A 9,827-nucleotide genomic window follows, 5' to 3' on the forward strand; every position below is an offset into this window, starting at 1 on the left:
AGCTGTTATGTCGTGTTATGTTTTGTCATGGTATGTCTTGTCCCTGTTCTTTCTCTTTACTCTGTCGCCCTCTGCTGCCCTCTTTCGTTACCTCTCCTTTCCCTCTTCTCTCCTTCTCCAGCTGTTCCCTATCTTCCCTGAATACTCCGCTAATTCTCTTCCCACCTGTTCCCGTTTTCCTCTGATTGTCTTCTCTACTTCTTTCTCTGTTTTCGCTGCTTCCTTTGTCGAATTCTCACTTGAGTTTCTCTCTCCTAATAATACATGCTCTGTCCGGTTTGTCGCTGTCCAGTCCTGTCCTGTAAGCATCTGCCTCACATAACTACCTGTTCACTCCTAACACCCGTTATTTGTATTCTGTCCAGCTCGCCTGGTGCTGCGAGAGAAGCGGACTACCACTATTGCTTCCTCGACCCTTGTCAACCCTGGGGGAGACCTACAGCCAGTTGCCGCTCACTGCTACCCTCGGCTGCTACATTGTTTCGCCTCTCAGCGTATTAAGAAGTTTTCTGTTTTTTGCATCGCCCACTCTGCGGGTTGTTTATGTTCACTTTTATTCTCTCAAGGAGAGATTTATGTTTTTCATTATTGGCAACTTGAACCTACATTAAAAGACTCCTTTTGTTAATTCGCTTTTGGGTCCTCACTTACCCTCACAACAGAAGAATTCGACCAAGATGGACCCAGCGACTCCTGATCCATTCCACTCGGCCGTCAAGTTCCAGGGAGCTATGTTGGGCAGACACGAAGAGGAGCTCTCTGCTGCGCGTCATGCTGTCGAAGCCCTGGCTGTTCAGGTCACCGATCTCACCAAGCAGATACACCTTCTTTGCCTCGACTCAGCCACCGTTTCACGACCCTCCGGCTCACCTGAACCCAGGATTAATAACCCCCCGTGCTTCGCTGGTGAGCCTACTGAATGCCGCGCGTTCCTCACTCAGTGTGACGTTGTGTTTTCTCTTCAGCCCTCTACTTACTCCCAGTGCAGAGCACGCATCGCCTATGTGATATCTCTCCTCTCCGGACGGGCTCGCGAGTGGGGAACAGCGATCTGGGAGGCGGAGGCTGAATGCACCAACCGTTATTCGGACTTTAAGGAGGAGATGATAAGGGTCTTCGACCGCTCTGTTTTCGGTGAGGAAGCTTCACGGGTCTTGTCTTCACTTCGTCAGGGTATGCGATCCGTCACCGATTACTCCATTGAGTTTCACACCCTTGCTGCCTCCTGTGATTGGAACGAGCCGGCCTTACTCGCTCATTTTTTGGAGGGACTCTGCGCGGAGGTTAAGGATGAGATTCTCTCCCGAGAGGTTCGGATTGAGAGAAGGCTCGACCTGCTTCACCGGACTCGTGGAAAGGACTTCGCTTTTACCACTATTTCCCCCTTCTCAGTGCTACCATCCTCCTCCGGCACCGTGGCTTCCGAGCCCATGCAGCTGGGGGGCATCCGCATATCCGTTAAGGAGAGGGAGCGAAGAATTATCAAGCGCCTCTGTCTCTACTGCGGTTCTGCTGTCCACTTTGTTTCCTCTTGCCCGGTAAAAGCCAGTGCTCACCAGTAAAGGGAGAGCTACTGGTGAGCGCTACTATTATGGTCTCTCCTTCGAGGTCTTGCACTACCCTACCTGTCCATCTCCGTTGGCCCAGTGCTTCTGCCTCCTGTAGCGCTTTGATTGACTCTGGGGCCGAGGGCTGCTTTATGGACGAGACTTGGGCACGAGAGCATGATATCCCTCTAAAGAGGTTAGATGAGCCCACGGTCCTGTTTGCCTTAGACGGTAGTCCCCTTCCCAAGGTTCGGCGTGAAACGCTACCTTTAACGCTCACTGTTTCTGGTAATCATAACGAGACTATTTCTTTTTTTATTTTTCAGTCCCCTTTCACCCCTATAGTTTTAGGCCATCCCTGGCTAGTTCTGCATAACCCCACTATTAATTGGTCTAGGAATACCATCCTTTCTTGGAACGTGTCGTGTCATGTGAATTGTTTAATGTCTGCTGTTCCCCCCCTTTCCTCTGTCTCTTCTTCACAGGAGGATCCTGGTGATTTGACGGGAGTGCCAGGGGAGTATCACGATCTGCGGGTGGTGTTCTGTCGGTCCCGGGCCACTTCTCTTCCGCCGCACCGTTCGTATGACTGTAAGATTGAGCTTTTCCGGTACCACTCGCCTCGGGGTAGACTTTACTCGCTGTCGGCTCCTGAACGTAAGGCCCTAGAGGATTATTTATCTGTTTCTCTCGCTGCCGGTACTATCGTTCCCTCCTCCTCGCCCGCCGGAGCAGGTTTTTTTTGTTCAGAAGAAGGACGGATCCTTGCGCCCCTGCGTTGATTATCGAGGGCTGAATGACATAACAGTTAAGAATCGTTATCCGCTTCCTCTTATGTCATCGGCCTTCGAGATCCTGCAGGGAGCCAAGTTTTTTACTAAGTTGGACCTTTGTAACGCTTACCATCTCGTTCGCATTAGGGAGGGGGACGAGTGGAAAATGGCTTTTAACACTCCGCTAGGACACTTTGAATATCGGGTTCTCCCATTCAGCCTCGTTAACGCCCCGGCTGTCTTTCAGGCGCTAATTAATGACATCCTGAGAGATATGTTGAACATCTTTGTTTTCGTTTACCTCGACGATATCCTGATTTTTTCGCCGTCACTTCAGGTTCACGTCCAGCATGTTCGCCGCGTTCTTCAGCGCCTGTTAGAGAACCGCCTTTACGTGAAGGCTGAGAAGTGTACTTTTCATGCCTCCTCTGTTACTTTTCTCGGCTCTATCATTTCTGAAGAGGGTATCAGAATGGACCCCGCTAAGGTCCAAGTGGTTATTAATTGGCCCGTACCCAAATCTCGCGTCGAGCTGCAGCGCTTTCTCGGTTTCGCTAATTTCTATCGACGTTTCATCCGTAATTTCAGTCCAGTGGCCTCCCCCCTGACTGCCCTTACGTCTGTCAAGACGTGTTTTGAATGGTCCGTTTCCGCCCAGAGGGCTTTTGATCTTCTCAAGAACCGTTTTACGTCCGCGCCCATCCTCGTTACTCCCGACGTCTCTAGACAGTTCATCGTCGAGGTTGACGCGTCCGAGGTAGGCGTGGGAGCCATCCTTTCTCAGCGCTCCTCCACTGACGACAGGGTCCACCCTTGCGTGTACTTTTCTCATCGCTTATCGGCGTCTGAACGTAACTATGATGTGGGAGACCGCGAGCTGCTCACCATCCGCTTAGCTCTAGGCGAGTGGCGCCAGTGGTTGGAGGGCGCTACCGTTCCGTTTGTCGTTTGGACCGACCATAGAAACCTTGAGTATATTCGTTCCGCCAAGCGTCTTAACACCCGTCAGTCCCGTTGGGCCCTGTTTTTTGCCCGTTTTGAATTTATTATTTCTTACCGCCCTGGCTCCAAGAACACCAAGCCTGATGCATTATCGCGCCTCTTTAATTCCTCAGAAGTCCCCGCGGATCCCGAGGGGATTCTCCCTGAGGGATCACATTCTCCTCGGATCGGCTGTCTGGGGTATTGAGAGGCAGGTTAAACAAGCACTCGCCAAAAGGAGTTTTGTCGTTTGATTGGTGCTTCCGTCAGTCTCTCGTCCGGCTTCCACCCTCAATCTAACGGTCAAGCCGAACGGGCCAATCAGACTGTTGGTCGCATTTTGCGCAGTCTTTCGTTCTGCAATCCCGCGTCCTGGGCCGAGAACCTCCCCTGGGCGGAGTACGCCCACAACTCGTTGCCTTCGTCCGCCACCGGTTTGTCTCCCTTTCAGTGTAGCCTCGGGTACCAACCCCCGCTCTTCTCGTCCCAACTCGCCGATTCCTGCGTTCCGTCCGCCCAAGCTTTTGTCCAACGTTGCGAGCGCACTTGGAGGGGTGTGCGGTCTGCCCTTTGCCGCTATAGAGATCAGACCGTGAGAGCTGCCAACAAGCGTAGAACTAAGAGCCCTCGATATTGCCGTGGCCAGAAGGTATGGCTCTCCACTCTCAACCTTCCCCTCAAATCCGCCTCTCGTAAATTGACCCCGCGCTTCATCGGTCCGTTCCGTATCTCTCAAATCATCAGCCCCGCTGTGGTACGACTCCTCCTTCCCCGCCACCTCCGACGCATTCACCCGGTCTTCCATGTCTCTTGCATTAAACCCGCTGTGCGTTCTTCCACTCGTCCTGTTTCCCCCCCTATTCTGGTTGAGGGCGCTCCTATCTACAGGGTCCGCAGGATCCTGGATATGCGTTCTCGGGGTCGTGGGCATAAGTATCTGGTTGACTGGGAGGGATACGGTCCCGAGGAGAGAAGTTGGGTTCCCTTTCGGGACGTGCTGGACCGCTCGCTCATCGATGATTTCCTCCGGAGCCGCCAGGGTTCTTCCTCAGGAGCACCTGGAGGCTTCGTTGAGGGGGTACTGTTATGTCGTGTTATGTTTTGTCATGGTATGTCTTGTCCCTGTTCTTTCTCTTTACTCTGTCGCCCTCTGCTGCCCTCTTTCGTTACCTCTCCTTTCCCTCTTCTCTCCTTCTCCAGCTGTTCCCTATCTTCCCTGAATACTCCGCTAATTCTCTTCCCACCTGTTCCCGTTTTCCTCTGATTGTCTTCTCTACTTCTTTCTCTGTTTTCGCTGCTTCCTTTGTCGAATTCTCACTTGAGTTTCTCTCTCCTAGGAATATATGCTCTGTCCGGTTTGTCGCTGTCCAGTCCTGTCCTGTCCTGTAGGCATCTGCCTCACATAACTACCTGTTCACTCCTAACACCCGTTATTTGTATTCTGTCCAGCTCGCCTGGCGCTGCGAGAGAAGCGGACTACCACTATTGCTTCCTCGACCCTTGTCAACCCTGGTGGAGACCTACAGCCAGTTGCCGCTCACTGCTACCCTCGGCTGCTACATTGTTTCGCCTCTCAGCGTATTAAGAAGTTTTCTGTTTTTTGCATCGCCCACACTGTGGGTTGTTTATGTTCACTTTTATTCTCTCAAGGAGAGATTTATGTTTTTCATTATTGGCAACTTGAACCTACATTAAAAGACTCCTTTTGTTAATTCGCTTTTGGGTCCTCACTTACCCTCACAACAGCAGCCTCTTGAAATATATAAACAAAATATGTTTCCAATTAATACAAATAAATGCTCTCAGAATTATTCAACAGCTTTTCATAACTTTCATGTAATTTCAGTGTTAGAGAACATTGGTAGAGCTTTCCTTTTCAGCATGTTGGCGCAAATGACAAAGTTAGTTGCAAGCTCCGAAAATTGGACAGAGCCTATACATCAAATAGCTGCAAGCGGAAATGGCCTTAATGGACAATGGCCTAAAATTGTTCATGAGATATTTATTTACATTTTATATTTTTTTTCTCTCCAAAACAAAAAATAAATAAATAAATAAATTAAAAAAAAAATCACACAATATAGTAACCATTTTTCCAAACCTGTAGGACTTGCTTTCTTCCATGAAAAGCAAGACAATAATTTTTGAAGAATGTTGACTGCTCTATGTTCCATTCAATGAAATATTGACACAATATATTCCAAATCTGCTTAAACAAGTCTGCTTAGTTGACCGTGGGTGTGTGGCACTGTAGGTACAAAAGGTGATATATGAGAGAACATTTTTACATTCCTATTGCGACAAATGGAACATTGCGTTTTGGTGATTCACTTCCTTAGTGACGTGACAGCAGTGCTATACATGGCACAACATTTTCAGTGAATCATCCTGCCTCCTCCACAGCATAAATACCACCTGTTTCAGAGAGCAGAGGGTCGCACACATCGGAAAAATCACACAACTATACTCATTAAGATGCAAACTCCCACAGTCTTGCAGCTAATTCTAAACCCTATACTTACACACTTCCTCCACAACATCAGTGTTTTATTAGCATTTTATTTTGGATGCCTACAAAGGACTCAAATTGTCCTTTGTCATATCATAAGGGGCAGTAATTTTGAGAAGCTTAAATATGGCTAGAATTTGACATTAATCATAAATCCACTCAAGCTGGCAGAAAGAATTAGATGGACCTATCAAAAAAAAAAAAAAAAAAAAAAGAAGCTCTAACTATTTTAACAAGGAATACATTAAAAAACTGTTTCTTGCTCACACAAACAGAATTTCATAAAGTAAGAGCCGCTCTGTGATAGATCTGTATCTAATAACCTAAGTGAATTGGTTTTAGCATTACAAGATTATAACATTAACAATTTATAACAATCAGAGATCATAGGGCATTTAGCATAGCAGTGCATACAGTATCAAGTAGTGAAAATTGAGAAGTGGGGTTTCTAATCCATCTGAAATAACTGGCCACAAAAGTGTGTCAGCTCAGCTGATTCGTGTAAAATGAGCAGATCAAATCAAGAGTCCAATTCTGTTAGAATGATCATCTCCTCACTTTCTGGCCTTGTTCTCCTCTAACTCGCCAATCATTCTGTGCCACTGTATCTGACTAAACTGTGTGGAGTGCATTTCAGTGGGATCACTAAGTGGCTAATAAAATTGAAGACTTATAATGTGAGGCAAGTCATGGTCAGAGATTCAAGGTGCCTTTTCAGCAAATTATTTTAAAGTGATTCATTTCTTAATTGAGCTTTACGGGACACTTCCTTATTAGATTAATTCCTTCATATTACCAAACAAAGTCATCATCAAACCATGCCCACTGATGCAGAATGGTCAGTATTACAAGTATTACAGTGTGTGTGTGACAGAGATACCCATAGAAATCAATGGACAATCATGTATATCATATTACTGGTGCCATATGTATATTCTCCCAGATTTTTTGTGCCACTTATAATTACATTTTACAATAAAGTTGAAAAGACAAAAACCATGCATGTAGCAACTCAATTTATGTATTCATGTTAAATATGTGTATATCTTGGTACATTTTAATTAAAAGCAAAGCCAGATTCTATTTTAAGCTTCATAGAAAAGCTAGTAAAAAATAAAATTGCATTGTTCCAGAGCACTTGGCACAGTGGACTGACTCAGATCTAATAAATCTCATATACACCAACCTCTGCAATTCGTAACCTCTCTCATTCTCTCACTATCTGATATATATATCTGTATACATCTCAAGAAATGGCTTTTTGGCCTCCCCTAAGCATGACATCAAACAACTAAATTAGATTTACTTCAAAAACAGTTAGTCATTGATAAGACCATATACTTTTTTACTGTTCCTTAAACAACCATAGGCCTACACATCAAGAGCATGTTCTTTCTTGCAGACGAATCCACCAGAAAACATAAGTAAATCCAAATGTCTCATTAAACTGATGCACATTCGTTAAGGTAGAAGCTGTTTTGTTCTTTATGTTACCTCATATCATGCCACAACAGAAGTTGAGCGAAAGGGATGTTATACACTGAATATGACGGCAGAATATTTCAAATGAATGAATGAATAAATTAATGAAAATAATAATCCGAACAACAAATGAACCAATGAGATGAAGATGTCTTACTCTTATATAAACAATAATTATCAACTTTTGGCATGTTTAGGACAAGCACCATTATACACAATTGAATCTGTCAGTCTTTAAAATCCGTCCATGGTTTCATCGCACTTAGTGTAAATCAGTCTTCACTTGGTAGGCTACTTGACTGCCAAAAACAACATTTCCTTTTGCAACAGCTGTAAGAGGCAAAAGGGATTTGATAAAGACGGTATCTCTGTGAATTCTTGAATGGTCTGATTCGATTATACTCAATTGTTTTACTATATTTAATGTAGTAGTTTAGTCTTACTCCATGCCGTTACGTTGATACATGTCGCTTGCCGTGTCACCGGTCTTTGTTACACACATGTATCGTTTCACCAGCACGCCAACGCAGCACATGCCATCCGATACCGAATAAGATGCTTGAGAAATGAAGTGTAGGCTACAGCTATTTGAACCGTCGATGTTCAAACAAACATAAATGTACATGGACATAAATTACAGCGTCTCTGAAAGCAGCCTTTCAGGGGCATGGTGAATAAAAGGAGAGGAATGCGCACAAAGTATTCAATATATGCAATTAATGTCATTTGCAACACAAAAACAATCATACATTGTTCTTGTGAAGAACCCAAGCATTTCAGAATGATTTAATCCTTACCTTATGCTCTGTATCAGTCACAATTCATAAACACAGCGTGGTGAAGTAAATCCATAAACGTTGCTTGTTAAGACTAAAGAAACCGCTGTACAGATAGAGGTCGCTTGATGTGATAGTGGAGTCGGTCAGCTCCGCACCTGACAGCGCGCTCCGTTACTGCAGCGGAGCGAAGGTACGTGTGGAATTCAGTGATGCCGGGGCATGATGAAAATGCGTCCTGGAATTTGGCCAATGGACTACACTTGCTATATTTTGAATACGCTTCGTCATTTAATCATCATAGAATAGTAAGAAGAAAAAATACTCTTAAACCAGTACCTGTTCAAGAATGAATAAATGTGATATTACTGTTGAGTCAGGTTGAGTTAATAATAGCTAAAGTAACATTTATGAGTATTTGCCAGCACTGACAGGCCTACTACATGCAGTCTTATTTTCCCAGCACTGGGTTGCCAATTGGGCTATTCTAACCCAGACAATTGTGTGTTTAAAGACCATCTGCATGTTGATTGCATGAACATGTTAAAATATCTAAAAATCCCTACTGGCATGGAAAATTATTTTTGAATCTGTGCACAAAGCAGTTAAAACCCTGACATGTTGGCTCATACTCCATCATCATTTAGGATAATAAAAACTAAAGGTATTCTGATAAATCGTTTTGTAATCCACACCAGGTTTTTGGTTTTGCCAACCGGATACTCTCCAACACAAACCATTGTTGCATTAAGTAGAAAAAGGGCCCAATTTTAATTCCAAAAAAAGCGAACTGATCATTTTTTGTTTCAATTTTGTTATCTTTTATTAGCAAATATTTTCCCCTTAGTTATGTTACATGCCGATCATATTTAAAACACTTATTCATTTTCAATAATATTTGCTTTGATATAAAGCAAAAATCCACATATTCCCAAAGAAGGATTTGAATGCAAATGACTACCATCTTCCAATTAGCCTCCCATTAATTCAGACAGAAAAGTCATGCAATTTAGCAACCTATGGGTTCCTTTAAACTTTTGGTCAAAAATATGATATTATAATATTTGGCCAGTTTTTCAAATGTTTTGTTACCACTCTTACAAATGTCCACAATAAGACAGTAAGTAATACTTATATGATAGGCTTGATCTGGTCTTTTTACATGATGCTTTCTTACACAAAGAGACTTACTTCACATCCTTGGGACTGTACCCCTGGAGGACCTTTTGAACCCTTAAGGTGCCTTGCTCAAGGAAACAATGGTGATCGAAATAACACTCATTAATTGGCCAGAGTTTGAACCTGTGATCTGGTAACAGCCCATATCTTTAACTATTAAGCTGTCAAGACCCCAAAAGATGCAGGGTCAAACTTGTCATTCCCTCAAGCTGGTATCAGGTTGAATGTCTGTTTACAGTGTCTGGGTGTAAAAAATACATTGAGATCTTCAGTTGACACAAAGTCTTTGGAAACCAAAGAATGTACTATCCAAATATTTCAAATAACTTGCATCAAGCGTGCTCTGAAAAAGAAAGTGAAATTGAGACTACAATCATTTGCTAAAGAAAAAAAACACTCTGCGGGACATGTAGTAGGCTACTTGGATTCAAAATTACATGAATTATAAGGAGCCATCCAATTAGGTCACATTGTTCTATCTTAAAGTATCAGATATGACTGAATGGAGTCCATCAGAGACGGTGATGCTATCTATGAAATGTTTAGCTGTGTAGCCTGTCTAGAGAAGGTCAAAATGATC

General features: G+C 44.0%; 1 protein-coding gene across 1 annotated transcript in view; it reads right to left on the reverse strand.

Annotated features, from left to right (window-relative positions):
• The window catches only part of LOC127644779 (disks large-associated protein 1-like), a 182,859-nt gene extending 174,663 nt beyond the window's left edge, over positions 1 to 8,196 (reverse strand). The window contains exon 1 of the mRNA XM_052128158.1: positions 8,090 to 8,196. The gene's annotated coding sequence lies outside the window, so the exon portion shown is untranslated. The remainder of the gene's footprint in view (positions 1 to 8,089) is intronic.
• Between the last annotated feature and the right edge of the window lie 1,631 nt (positions 8,197 to 9,827).

This window comes from Xyrauchen texanus, chromosome 6, assembly GCF_025860055.1.
Source record: "Xyrauchen texanus isolate HMW12.3.18 chromosome 6, RBS_HiC_50CHRs, whole genome shotgun sequence".
Lineage (NCBI taxonomy): Eukaryota > Metazoa > Chordata > Actinopteri > Cypriniformes > Catostomidae > Xyrauchen > Xyrauchen texanus.